At 40.3% G+C, this 14,392-nt stretch overlaps 1 protein-coding gene across 12 annotated transcripts in view; it reads right to left on the bottom strand.

Moving 5' to 3' along the window:
- The window catches only part of CAPN13 (calpain 13), an 89,184-nt gene extending 74,992 nt beyond the window's left edge, over window positions 1–14,192 (bottom strand). For 11 of the 12 annotated variants that reach the window (XM_044926106.2, XM_044926111.2, XM_044926107.2 and 8 more), the window contains exon 1: window positions 13,667–14,192. The gene's annotated coding sequence lies outside the window, so the exon portion shown is untranslated. The remainder of the gene's footprint in view (window positions 1–13,666) is intronic. The other variant, XM_044926104.2, reaches the window with a different exon arrangement.
- Window positions 14,193–14,392: the final 200 nt, after the last annotated feature.

Here is a 14,392-nt window from a genome sequence, read left to right as displayed (position 1 = left end):
GACACATCATAATCAAGCTGTTGAAAACCAAAGATAAAGAAAGAAGTTAGAGAAAAGAAAGAAAAATTCTTAAAAGAAGTTAGAGAAAAATAACACATTAAACAGAAAGGAAAAATGGAGACAATATTGACAAATTTCCTATCCAAAGCCATGGAGGACAGAAACCAGTGGAGTAACTTTAAACGGCTGAAAGAAAGAAATGTCAACCTAGAATTCCATATCCAGTGAAAATTTCAAGAATAAAAATAAAGGCTTTTCAGACAAACAAAAATGAAGAGACATCATGCAGAGACATGTCTCAGAAGAAATAATAAAGGAAGTAATAAATAAATAATAAAGAACAGTAATAAATCATAAAAGTGAGTAATAATAGGGAAAATTGAATTTTCAGAAATGGTATATAGTAAATATCTTAATAAGTATATAAGACTATTTTTCCTCTTAAATTCTTTAAAGTACATATGTGTTTAAAGCAAAAATTATAACATTATCAGGAGAGATTTTAAATATATGCAGGTATAATTCATATGATAACTATAAATAAGGAATAGTGGAAGGGAATTAAAGGGATGCATATGGTTGCAAATATTCTTAATTTTAGAATGCAGTGGTACAATAGAATGAGAAAGGTTAAGTATGTGCACTCTAATTCCCAGACAACCACTGACAAAAAGAGATATACCCAAAATCCAATAGGCAAATTAAAATGGAATACAAATACATATTCAAATAATCAACAGAAATCAATTAAAGTGGAAGAGTGGATAAAACAAATAAAATAGACCTAAATCCAATCATATTAATAATTAAATATTTAATTCCAGTAAAAGTCAGAGATTGACAGTAAGACTAAACTATTTTCTACCTATTAAAGACATACTTTAAATGCAAAGCCACAAATAATTTGGAAAAAAGTGGACAAAAAGAAATATAAGTGGACAAAAAGTAATCATAAGAAGGCTGGTGTGAATACTTTTAGTAGATTGATTAGTCAGACTTCATAACAAAGAGTGTTACCAGGGATAAAATTACCAGGGACATTTAATATTGGTAAAAATATATCAGAAAGAAATAAAATCATAAATGTAACCTAATAATAGAAACTGAAAATATATAAACCAAAACTTAACAGAAGTAAAGAAAGACAGGAACAATACCATAATTATAGTGAAATTTCAGCATGCATTTTTCATCATCTAGTAGACAAACTAGACAAAAACGTTAGTGAAACAGAATATCTGAATAACACAATCCATCATCTCAGCCTAATTGACATATATACTACTTTATACATATAAACTGTAGTATACATTTCTTTGCAAACATGTGATACATAATCACCAAAATAGACAATATGCTGAGCCATAAAACACAATTATTTCCAAGGATCGAATCTCAGAGTATTCTCGAACCACAACAGAATTAAAATTAGAAATTAATAACAATGTTTAAGAAAACCCCAAATATCCAGAATTAAACATATTTCTAAATAGTCATGAGTCAAAGGTGATATAATAAGGGAATTAAGAAAACCCCAAAGAAGTGGAAGGCAGTAAATAAAGACAAGAGCAGAAATAAATGAAAGAGAAAAAAGTAGAGAAAATGAACAAAGCAAAAGATGCTTCAAAAGATACTTTGAAAACATCAACAGAATTGACAAACCCAAAGTCAAATGAGAAAGGAACAAAAGAGTGAGAACACAAATCAGCAATATCATCACTGATAAGAGTTCTTTCTCATCACAGATCTTATAAACATTAGAGATCTCTATGGTTTTTCCAGTAGTCATGTATGGATGTGAGAGTTAGACTGTGAAGAAAGCTGAGCACCGAAGAATTGATGCTTCTGAACTATGGTGTTGGAGAAGACTCTTGAGAGTCCCTTGGACTGCAAGGACATCCAACCAGTCCATTCTGAAGGAGATCAGCCCTGGGATTTCTTTGGAAGGAATGATGCTAAAGCTGAAACTCCAGTACTTTGGCCATCACATGCGAAGAGTTGACTCATTGGAAAAGACTCTGATGCTGGGAGGGATTGGGGGCAGGAGGAGAAGGGGACGACAGAGGATGAGATGGCTGGATGGCATCACTGACTCGATGGACGTGAGTCTGAGTGAACTCTGGGAGTTGGTGATGGACAGGGAGGCCTCAGTTCAGTTCAGTTCAGTTCAGTCGCTTAGTCGTGTCCGACTCTTTGCGACCCCATGAATCACAGCATGCCAGGCCTCCCTGTCCATCACCAATTCCCGGAGTTCACTCAGACTCACATCCATCGAGTCAGTGATGCCATCCAGCCATCTCATCCTCTGTCGTCCCCTTCTCCTCCTGCCCCCAATCCCTCCCAGCATCAGAGTCTTTTCCAATGAGTCAGCTCTTCGCATGAGGTGGCCAAAGTACTGGAGTTTCAGCTTTAGCATCATTCCTTCCAAAGAAATCCCAGGGCTGATCTTCAGAATGGACTGGTTGGATCTCCTTGCAGTCCAAGGGACTCTCAAGAGTCTTCTCCAACACCACAGTTCAAAAACATCAATTCTTCGGCACTCAGCCTTCTTCACAGTCCAACTCTCACATCCATACATGACCACTGGAAAAACCATAGCCTTGACAAGACGGACCTTTGTTGGCAAAGTAATGTCTCTGCTTTTGAATATGCTATCTAGGTTGGTCATAACTTTCCTTCAGGGTTTGTCATATATAGCTTTTATTATGTTGAGGTATGTTCCTTCTATTCCTGCTTTCTGGAGAGTTTTTATCATAAATGGATGTTGACTTTTGTCAAAGGCTTTCTCTGCATCTATTGAGATAATCATATGGCTTTTATTTTTCAATTTGTTAATGTGGTGAATTACACTGATTGATTTGCAGATATTGAAGAATCCTTGCATGCCTGGGATAAAGCCCATTGGTCATGGTGTATGATCTTTTTAATGTGTTGTTGGATTCTGATGGCTAGAATTTTGTTAAGGATTTTTGCATCTATGTTCATCAGTGATATTGGCCTGTAGTTTTCTTTTTTTGTGGCATCTTTGTCAGGTTTTGGTATTAGGGTGATGGTGGCCTCATAGAATGAGTTTGGAAGTTTACCTTACTCTGCAATTTTCTGGAAGAGTTTGAGTAGGATAGGTGTTAGCTCTTCTCTAAATTTTTGGTAGAATTCAGCTGTGAGCCGTCTGGACCTGGGCGTTTGTTTGTGTCACTGCTTTTAGTTAACATTGTACCAGAGGTCCTTGCCATTTCAACAAGAAAATAAAAAGCAAAAAGATTGGAAAGAAGAAAAAGATCAGAAAGAAGAAAAAAATGACCCCTATTTGATATTTGGATTTCAGAAACAAAATCTACAAAATAACTATTAGAATTAATAATTGAATTTGAGATCACAAGATACAAGCTGCAAACAATAGGAAAATAGTAACATTTTATTATATATGCTTGGGGAAAAATTTAACTTAAGACATCCAAGCTCTCCATATCAAAATTACAAAATATTGTGATAAGAAATTAAATAAGACCTAAATAAACAGAAAGATAGATCAGGTTCATTGATTAGATGGCTAAGTATTACAGTTCTTCCAAAAGATTCAATAAAATCCCAACCGAAATTCTAGCATGCTCTTTTTTTAGAGATTAATAAGCCTATTCTAAAATTTGTATCTAAACACAAAAGGCCTAGAATAACCAAAGAATTTTTAAAAAGGAAAACATTGGAGGATTTAGCCAACCTAACTTCAGAACTTGTTATAAAGATACAGTATTGGCAAAAAGACAGATGAATAGATCAATGTGGCAGAGTAGAGATCCAGAAATAGACCAAAACATATGTGGTCAATTAATTTTTGTCCAGATTCCAAAGCAATTCAACAGGGACAGAAATGTATTTCAAAAACTTATGCTAGAGCAACAAGATATTCACTTGGGAAAAAAAAGTAAACACAAACCCTTCCTTCATACAATACACACAAAATCCAATCAAAAGGATCACAAAGATATTTTGGAAGAAAATATAGAAAATATTTGCAATCTTGGGGTCTTTTATACACAAAAATATGAGCCTTACAAGAAAAAAAATGGATAAATAAAACTTAATCAGAAGTGTAAAAGACACCATTAACAAAAATGCAAACCATGACCAGGAAAAAATATTCATATGAAGCACATATATTAGGCAAAGGACTTATATCAGTTCAGTTCAGTTCAGTTCAGTCGCTCAGTTGTGTCCGACTCTTTGCGACCCCATGAACCACAGCAAGCCAGGCCTCCCTGTTCATCACCAACTCCCAGAGTTTACCCAAACTCATGTCCATTGAGTCAGTGATGCCATCTAACCATATCATCCTCTGTCGTCCCCTTGTCCTCCTGCCTTCAATCTTTCCCAACATCAGGGTCTTTTCAAATGAGTCAGCTCTTCGCATCAGGTGGCCAAAGTATTGGAGTTTCAGCTTCAACTTCAGTCCTTTCAATGAACACCCAGGACTGATTTCCTTTAGGATGGACTGGTTAGATCTCCTTGCAGTCCAAGTGACTCTCAAGGGTCTTCTCCAACACCACAGTTTAAAAGCATCAATTCTTTGGCGCTCAGCTTTCTTTATAGTCCAACTCTCACATCCATACATGACTAGAAAAGCCATAGCCTTGACTAGATAGACCTTTGTTGACAAAGTAATGTCTCTGCTTTTTAATATGCTGTCTAGGTTGGTCATAGCTTTCCTTCCAAGGAGTAAGTGTCTTTTAATTTCATGGCTGCAATCACCATCTGCAGTGATTTTGGAGCCCCCCAAAATAGTCTGACACTGTTTCTCCATCTATTTGCCATGAAGTGATGGGACCAGATGCCATGATCTTCATTTTCTGAATGTTGAGCTTTAAGCCAACTTTTTCACTCTCCTCTTTCACTTTCATCAAGAGGCTTTTTAGTTCCTCTTCACTTTCTGCCATAAGCGTGGTGTCATCTGCATATCTGAGGTTATTGATATTTCTCCCGGCAATCTTGATTCCAGCTTGTGCTTCTTCCAGCCCAGTGTTTCTCATAATGTACTCTGCATATAAGTTAAATAAGCAGGGTGACAGTATACAACCTTGACGTACTCCTTTTCCTACATGGAACCAGTCTGTTGTTCCATGTCCAGTTCTAACTGTTGCCTCCTGACCTGCATACAGGTTTCTCAAGAGGCAGGTCAGGTGGTCTGGTATTCCCATGTCTTGAAGAATTTTCCACAGTTTATTGTGATCCACACAGTCAAAGGCTTTGGCATAGTCAATAAAGCAGAAATAGATGTTTTTCTGGAACTCTCTTGCTTTTTCCATGATCCAGCGGATGTTGGCAATTTGATCTCTGGTTCCTCTGTCTTTTTTAAAACCAGCTTAAACATCTCGAAGTTCATGGTTCACATATTGCTGAAGCCTGGCTTGGAGAACTTTGAGCGTTACTTTACTAGCGTGTGAGATGAGTGCAATTGTGCGGTAGTTTGAGCATTCTTTGGCATTGCCTTTCTTTCAGATTGGAATGAACACTGACCTTTTCCAGTCCTGTGGCCACTGCTGAGTTTTCCAAATTTGCTGGCATATTGAGTGCAGCCCTTTGACAGCATCATCTTTTAGGATTTGAAATAGCTCAACTGGAATTCTATCACCTCCACTAGCTTTGTTCGTAGTGATACTTCCTAAGGCCCACTTGACTTCACATTCCAGGATGTCTGGCTCTAGGTGAGTGATCACACCATTGTGATTATCTGGGTCATGAAGATCTTTTTTGTACAGTTTTTCTATGTATTCTTGCCACCTCTTAATATCTTATGCTTTTCTTAGGTCCATACAATTTCTGTCCTTTATTGAGCCCATCTTTGCATGAAATGTTCCCTTTGTATCTCTAATTTTCTTGAAGAGATCTCTAGTCTTTCCTAGTCTATTGTTTTCCTCTATTTCTTTGCATTGATCACTGAGGAAGGCTTTCTTATCTCTCCTTGCTATTCTTTGGAACTGTGCATTCAAATGGGTATATCTTTCCTCTTCCCCTTTGCTTTTTGCTTCTCTTATTGTCACATCTATTTGTAAGGCCTCCTCAGAGAGCCATTTTGCTTTTTTGCATTTCTTTTTCTTGGGGATGGTTTTGATCCCTGTCTCCTGTACAATGTCACAAATCTTTGTCCATAGTTCATCAGGCACTCTGAATATATAAAGAACTCATAAATAATAAAAGGAAGATAATCCATTCAAAATGATCAAAAGATTTGATCAGACATTTTACCAAGAAGTATACAAAAACAGGCAAGGACCAATATGAAAAATGTTCGACATCTTGTCAGTTAAATGGACATTAACAGCACAATGAGATACCACCATACATGTGGTAGAAAGACTAAAATTAAAAATATTGACTATACTAAGTATTGGTGAGGCAAAATGGAATGGCTGGAACTTTAACATACTATTGGTGCGTATGAGAAATGATATGTTTACTGAGTGGGATTTCGGTTTCACTTGTGCATATATTCAACTTTACTACATATGCCTCAGTATTTTCTAAGGTTGTTAACAATTTATAATCTCACCAGTGATGTAAAAGAGTTCCTGTTGCTCTGTCTCCTCATTAATGCTGCATATTGGCAGGATTCTTATTTGTGTCCATCTGGTGGGAGCAAAATGGCAACCCCTTGCAGTCTTAATTTATGTGTCCCTGAAATTACTGGTAGACCGAGCATCTTTCAATATGTTTATTCTTGTACTCCCTCTTGTATGAGATGAATATTCACAGCTATGCCTATTTGTCTGTAAGTTATATTTTTCTTATGGACTTGGAGGATTCTTTATTTACTCTGGATATTTCTATTTTGTTGGTCATATGCATTGCAAACGTTTTCTCCCAGTTGGAGGTTTATTTATTTTTTTACCTCCTTTATAATGTCTTTGGATGAACAGAGATATTCATTGTATACAAATATAAACATGTTATGAATCTTTGCTTAGAAGTTTAATTTTTTTTAATTGAGCCATATGTTAATTCTTATGGGAACTTAATTTAAGAAACTTTGTGAGACTTTCTCTTTTTAAAAACAGGAAGTTCATTTGTAAAATTTACACATTCATTCCCCAAAGTATTGATTAAAAATTTTTATGGCCCTATAATAATGTTTCTAAGAAGTATGATATTCACAGCAAAACTCTGAAATGAGCTTGTAAAGAAGCAGTATGATATTCATAGCAAAATGATGAAATGAACTTGTAAAGAAACACTTTGAGTACTTAGGAAATGGTGCATGTTTTTCTAGAGGCAAATAGTGCCTTACCAAAATTAATCATTTAACTTTCTTGCTCTTTTCTTTTTTTTTTTTTATTCTAACAATAGATTTCCAATTTTAGAATAATAGGAGAATACCATATATATGGTCATATGTATATGATTGATTTATATACATATAGATAGATAAAATATATTGATTTTTAAAAATTGTCCAATAAAAATCATCCTTTATTCCTTATATACAAGATGGTAAAATCAAGCTAGACTGAGTAGGTTGTGTGTATCCTGTAGTATTATATAGAAGTACAGCACAGTATAGCACAGTAAAGTAAAATATAATAAATATAATTCACAGTTTGAACCAGAAATCACAGATGAATGATTTCAGATTATCTTGGAATCATCGTACCGTAATAGTCACAAAGCTCTGTCCCTTGCACTAACATTTTTATCTTGGTCCTGGATGAAGATGTTGAAGTGAAAAGGAAAATACTTTTCAACACTTTCATCATTTCTAATGATAGAAAGAAAACATTACAATTAACCAGGCAGATGGCAGAAACAAAATTCTAAAGGACCTCAAAATCGAGAAGATGGAATTTAACCAATGAAACCACAAAGCTGTCTTCACATTTTAAAGTTAATTGCAAGTAAACAGTGAGTGGGCTCTGCCTCGGTTAAATTTCATTTCAGAATCATGTGTGTGCCTTACTTGACTTCCCGCTTTAAATGTGGTAAAAGACTGGACACAATCTGCTCCGCTGTCACAGTAGTAAGGGGTTGCTTTGGAAAGGACACCTCCAGCCCCCTAATCAAAGCTTCTCGTGGCCATCTAACCCTCTGTGCTCAGTTCTGGGGGCCACACTTTAAGAGACACATCAACATCTTCAATGGTATCCAAAGAGAGTAGCAGAGGGTACCTTGCCAGCGAGGAAGCAGTCTGCTTGCAAGGATGGTTTCCTAGTATGCAGTTATATCCATCCAGAAAAGGTGATGACTTTTTCTAATTGGCACAAACTTGCCATCAGCTAAGTACACAAGGAATCTAGAGATTAATTCCTGGGAAGTTAGAAATCTAAGAATATCTATTGGGAGAAAGACGGAACGATTTACAGTGACTGTCAGATGCAGCCCTGTAGTCCTAATCCCCAGCCCTCTAGAATAATCCTGGTCTTAGAGAGCACAAATTTAACAATCTCTGGTCCCACAGGTGGAACCTTTGCTGCTTCTCTAACTCCCAATACTCCCTTTCAGAAAACTGGGCTTTGCCCTATCTCTTAAAAAAAAAAAAAAAAGACATCGTGAAATAGTGGTCAAGAGCATGTGGAATCAGGTTGAAACTTTGGTTTGAATCCAGATATTGCTTAATGACTAAGCAGTGTCCTTAATATCTCTGAGCCTCCTTTTCTTACATATAAAATGGACTGGAGGTGGTGGCAATAAAACCAGCCTTTTAACAGTAGGTGGGTATTAAATGAGAAGTTTCTTGTAAAGGGCTTGGCATGGAACATAACGACAACTAGGTAGGTAGATCTTGTGACCATCACCACCAGGATCTCCTCAGGTACCCACAGCCCTACCCTGTGACAGGAAGGGGCACCTCAGGCATTGGCCAGTTACTCCTGGACTTCTAACAGTAGGCCTTCCCAGGTCCCCAGAGTTGAGTCCAACAGAGTAGCCCTAGATACATGTGGCTTTTGAACATTTAAAATATGGCAAATACAACTAATGAACTGAATTTTAAGTTTAAATTAATTTAATTCATTAAAAGAAATCAGTCCTGAATATTCATTGGAAGTACTGATGCTGGAGCTGAAGCTCCAATACTTTGGCCACCTGATGCTAAGAACTGACTCATTGCAGAAGACCCTGATGCTGGGAAAGATTGAAGGCAGGATGAGAAGGGGACGACAGAGGATGAGATGGTTGGATGGCATCACTGACTTGATGAACATGAGTTTGATCAAGCTCGGGGAGTTGGTGATGGACAGGGAAGCCTGGTGTGCCATGGTCCATGGGGTCACAAAGAGTCGGACATGACTGAGTGACAGAACTGAACTGAATTTATATTTAAATACCCACACACATGGCTAGCACCTGTCTTATTAGACAGAGTCAAGGGTAAGAGAGTAATGGCAGCGATGACCACAGAACCAGGAGGGCCTGAGTACCCGTAAGTGGAGACAGTCAAGATGAGGTTGGGTGATTATAAAACAGGGGTGCAGAAGTAGCCCTGAATTGGGCAGATCCTTTCACTTTGACCTGCAGAGTTCCTCTGCACTCAACTGCTTGTCTTCAACATTGTATTTTTGCCTCTAAACCACCCAGTTCCCTCCTGTCAGTGATAGGACAGGACAGACCTCATAGTGACAGGTGCAGGGCTGGCCCTGGTGACCTGGCCTCTGGGCTGAGCTTAGCACATCCCAGCTGCCAAGAGGGATGCTGTTTGCATTTTGTTCTCAATCCACTAAGAAACCGGAAGCAGCATTCAGCTGTTCCCTGCCGGGAGGGCTGCACACAGCTCTTTCCTAGCTCGTGTTTTTTTCCAGAACAGTGGAAATATATCTGATGTAATGTAGCAGAACACGACAAGGGACGGTTTTTCTCTTAACAAATACTCATTTGAAATGGTGCCCACACCCCGCATGAGGAGCGATCTATTTCCCACAACAGTGTTCCGGCAAAACCCATTACTAATTCCACAACTCAAATTAAAACTAACAGAGCTTGAAGGCTGGGGCTGACTGTGCTCTCTGCTGACAAGGAGCAAGGAAGGGTGGGGGGAGGGGCCCGGCGCACTCGCGTGTGTATGTGTTTAATTACACTGTTTAACACATCGAGAATAATTTAGCCACCCGAGTGGGGAAAATAAGGCACTTAACTGCTCTCCAGTGGAAAAGAGCCCCGTGCAAACCACTCTCAGCTGTGCGCCACCTCGCACACCTCAGGGCTTCGCAGGGGGAGAGAGGATGGGGAGAAGGGTTGGAGAGAAAGAACAAAGATGGGGGAGAGGGAAGGAAAGAGAGGGGACTTGGGGCAGAGGTAAATTCACTGTGAGTGGGGAGGGCATGTGACTATTTCTCAAGGAGAGTGGATATGAGACGGTGAGAAGGTGAGAATGAACATAAATTTCGAGCTTTAAAATGGAACTTAACACCTAGACCAGGGCTTTCCCTGGGTGGCTCCCCGGCTTCAGAATAGTCTCAGCGGCGTTCCTTGCCTTGATGGCCTGGAAGCTGTGAATGGAGGCTTCTGGTCCCTGGAAAGGTAAGCCTCAGAGGAAGACTACCCAGGGCTCTCTGCAGAAGGGGAAACTGAGGCTTAAGATCAGACAAGAGGTGTCTGGGCAGCATGGGGAGTAGATGGCTGTCTGGCTCCCAGCTTCAAGGCTGGTGCTTTGGCCTGGAAGCAAAGCTTGTCATGGGCCCTGCTGAGGGGTATCTTTACTTTCTGTTTTGTTGGAGCTGAGAGGGGTCTGAGATAATCTCTAATCCAAGGGCCTCGGGAGAGGGAGTGATGAGAGAAGCCTTCATATGGCTTCAGATTTACAGAGCATTGCAGCACCCCTGATGGGGACCAGGTGCCAGAGAAGTGAGTACTCAGAATAGAACTATCCATCGTCTGCCAGTGACTCTGGGTTCAATGCTGGGCCGACTGCCAAGGAGATGAACAGCCTGGCACAAGAGCGGCAGAAAGCAGAAACCACTGGTGTGGCTCATGGATGGGGCAACCCCACTGTGCTCTCTAGCAGGTGGCCTCGCCGTGTGGACTCAGCCTCTTCAGGGACTCATGGCTGATGGGTCCCTCCCAAGGCACCCTGTGGGGTAACAAGGAGAGCCCTTGCCAGGAAGCAAGGAGTCTGAGCCACTCCATTAAGTCCATGAACCGTGCCTCTTCTCTGGCCTCCGTTTCACCATTTGGAACACTGAGCAAGTTGGACTTACTCTCTGAAGTGCTTTTCAGCTGTAACGTTCTGTGTTTCTGGAACTGATAATGTTCTATGCACACTCCATGATACTGTTGGGCAGGCAGTGAAACTGGAATACAGCTTTCCTTTCAGTTAAGTTCATCACGTGCAAACACAGAAAATCCAAACATCTTCGCATGAAACGCTTCTCCTTCCCATCTCCCAATGCTTTGACGTGTTACTCAATACAGAAGAGGCCTAGAAAGTTCCCAAGTAGCTTGTCGATGTATTCTGAGGACATGGCAGAGCCTTCTTCCTGGGTTCTATAATTACATGTGTCCCAGAAACACTGTGTAATATTCAGTATGATCACGGATTTCTGGGCACGGTTCTTCCTCCATCCATAAGGAGAGGATACACTTCCCACTTACTAATTTAAACTCCTTCTAAAGCACATTCGGGGGATTTAGGAAGTTGGGGCCCGTCATGTATCAAATGATTATCTGATTTTAAGAGTTACTATCTCCAACTCATCCTCCCCAGGTCACTCCAGACGGCTCGCTCCCCAGTGGGCAGGAACCGTATGTGCAGTCTCAGGTCCTCGTGGTCTCAACTGTCTCTGGGAACCTTATCTCTCTTTTGAGGGTTTTCTTTGACTCTGGGCAAAGAAGAGGCTCTTCTCACCTCTTCCGGACTGAGGTGAGGTGCCAAACCTCAAGGAGTAGGATCTGGATTTCCCAGTGACTGCCAAGGGGCCAGATGCACAAGCCAGAGGTTCAGAAGCATTAATTCCCCATGGGGCAAACTTTGAGCAATGAGAGATGGAAGACAGAAGGGAGCCTAAATGTAAATTTCCTCTCTAACATCTCTCCTGTGGATTATTCCAAGACCCAGCATTTTTGCAAAACTAGTTGTAGGTGTCTTGCTTTAGCCAAGTAGCTATTTCTCTTTGTGAAGGGACGTGGGCGATACATCACCTTGTATTGCTTCCCATCCTCCTCTCCTCGTTTGTTATTTCCCTCACTTTTGCTGCCCTGGGATTGCACCTCCCAGTTAGGCATTAGCATTCAAGCTTTGCCTCAAGCGTTGTTTTGTAGAGAACCCAGGATAGAACAATATCAACAGTAATAACTAGAATATTTTGAGCACTTATCATGTGCCAGGTACTTTATATATATTATCTGCTAAGTACTTTACATATATTATCTCATTTAATCTTTTCAATAAAAGTGCATGCTTGTGTGAAGCATACACTACTGTTACATTTTATTTTTTTATTTTTTAAAAATAAATTTATTTTAATTGGAGTCTAATTACTTTACAATATTGTATTGGTTTTGCCATACATCAACATAAATCCGCCACGGGTATACACATGTTCCCCATCCTGAATCCCCCTCTCAAATCCCTCCCCATACCATCCCTCTGGGTCATCCTGTCTTCCACCAGCCCTGAGCATCCTATATCATGCATCAAACGTGGACTGGCAATTCATTTCACATATGATATTATACATGTTTCAATGCCATTCTCCCAAATCATCCCACCCTCGCCCTCTCCCACAGAGTCCAAAAGACTGTTCTATACATCTTACATTTTAATGATGAGGAAACTGGGACCCAGAGAGGTTATATAACATGCCCAGATGATAGCATTAGAAATCACACATGTGAGGATCAAGTGCAGAGCTACACACAGAGTTAACCATCAGGGTCAGTAGGTGGATCATTAATCTGTATATTTCTCACTAGCACCTTTTCTTCTAAAGCATTCTTTCCAGGGAATCCCTCACTGAATACTACCAATGAGAAAATCAAAGAGGAAATCAGAAAATACCTCAAGACAAAATGAAAATGAAAGCACAACCCTTCAAAAAATCTACAGGATGTAGCAAAAGCACTTCTAAGAGGAAAGTTCATAGTGATACAGGCTTCCTCAAGAAACAAGAACATCTGAAACAACCTAACTTACCACCTACAAGAATTAGGAAAAGCACAAACAAAACCCAAAGTCAGCGGAGGGAAGGAAATGATTAGAGAGGAAATAAATAAAACAGATCAAAAAGATGATAGAAGGCATCAATGAAACCAAGAGCTATTTTTTTTTAAAAGACAAGTAATTTTGCTTATCCTGTATGTCAGAAAGTATACAGTGGTAAACAAAGGCATGGTTCCTGCCATCAGAGTATCCCTGATGATAATGTAGCCCTCCAGGTTGTGACTGAACGAGCAGAAAGCAAAGGTGACTCGCCGATTAAGAGATCCTCTCACTGTATGAAACGGGCAAAGTTGAGGTTATCTTCATTTAGGGAGTCAACTCACCCTTTGCCCTAGTTTTTCTTAAAACTTGTACTTGGACCCTTTGCATCACAGACATCTGCTTTTTTGAGCTACTGAATCCATATCTCTGGGGGTGGAAATGTCGAAGCTACAGAATTAAGACAGTCTCTGAGACATTTACATGCTTACTAAAGTTTGGAGCACTTTCTTGGTCCAAAGTCCTGAGAGGTCACCCCTCACACCCTACCTGTTTTGAAGACAGGTGTATTGATGCAGCCTGGTCAGCAGGACTCCCCCGCAGGGAGCCACGTTGGGACTAGGTGGGTCCCGCCGGCTTGGCTGCAGCCGCTCCGCAGGATGGAGGGTAATGGAGGATACTGGTGGTTGCACAGTGGCAGTTCCTTTGCAGAAACAGTTGGCTGACGGTCGGCTGCCCGGGTGTCTGCTTGCTTCTTCCCCTTGGGCTCTTCCATATATGGGCACGGCAGACACCGCCCCACCTTAGTTAAACAGTGACTCTATCCTGGGACCTGGAGAGAAGATATTGGATTGAACTGCAGATCTTCCCCCAAGCCGGTCTCCACCTGATCCCATTTCACTTCCTGGAGTCCCGAGCTTTCGATTTCTTGGCCGCCTGATTTGTGGTCATCCGAAGTTTCCAAATAATTCAGTTGCTTTGTTTTAACTTCAGGGACTTTTCCTTCAGAGGAAGGGCTGAGAGAAGAGGGAAATGCCCTTCCTTGGTGCCTCTTTCTCACATCCCAAGTGCCTTCACCAGGTGTCACACATCAAGAGCAACTACTCAAAGTAAGTCACACCACATGGGCTTTGTGCAGGAAGAGCATCTCCTTTTGACAAATGTAAATGGCAGACTCGATGAACTCTGGGCGTGGAGAGACCCGGGGAAGGTCTCTGCATCATTCGTACTTAATGGATGGTGGAGAAAGGGATGAAGCGTGTAAGGCAGGCACTT

Source organism: Bubalus bubalis, chromosome 12 (assembly GCF_019923935.1).
Source record: "Bubalus bubalis isolate 160015118507 breed Murrah chromosome 12, NDDB_SH_1, whole genome shotgun sequence".
NCBI classification, from domain to species: Eukaryota; Metazoa; Chordata; class Mammalia; order Artiodactyla; family Bovidae; genus Bubalus; species Bubalus bubalis.
Note: the sequence above shows the minus strand (reverse complement) of the source record. Positions and strands in the feature narration are given on the sequence as shown.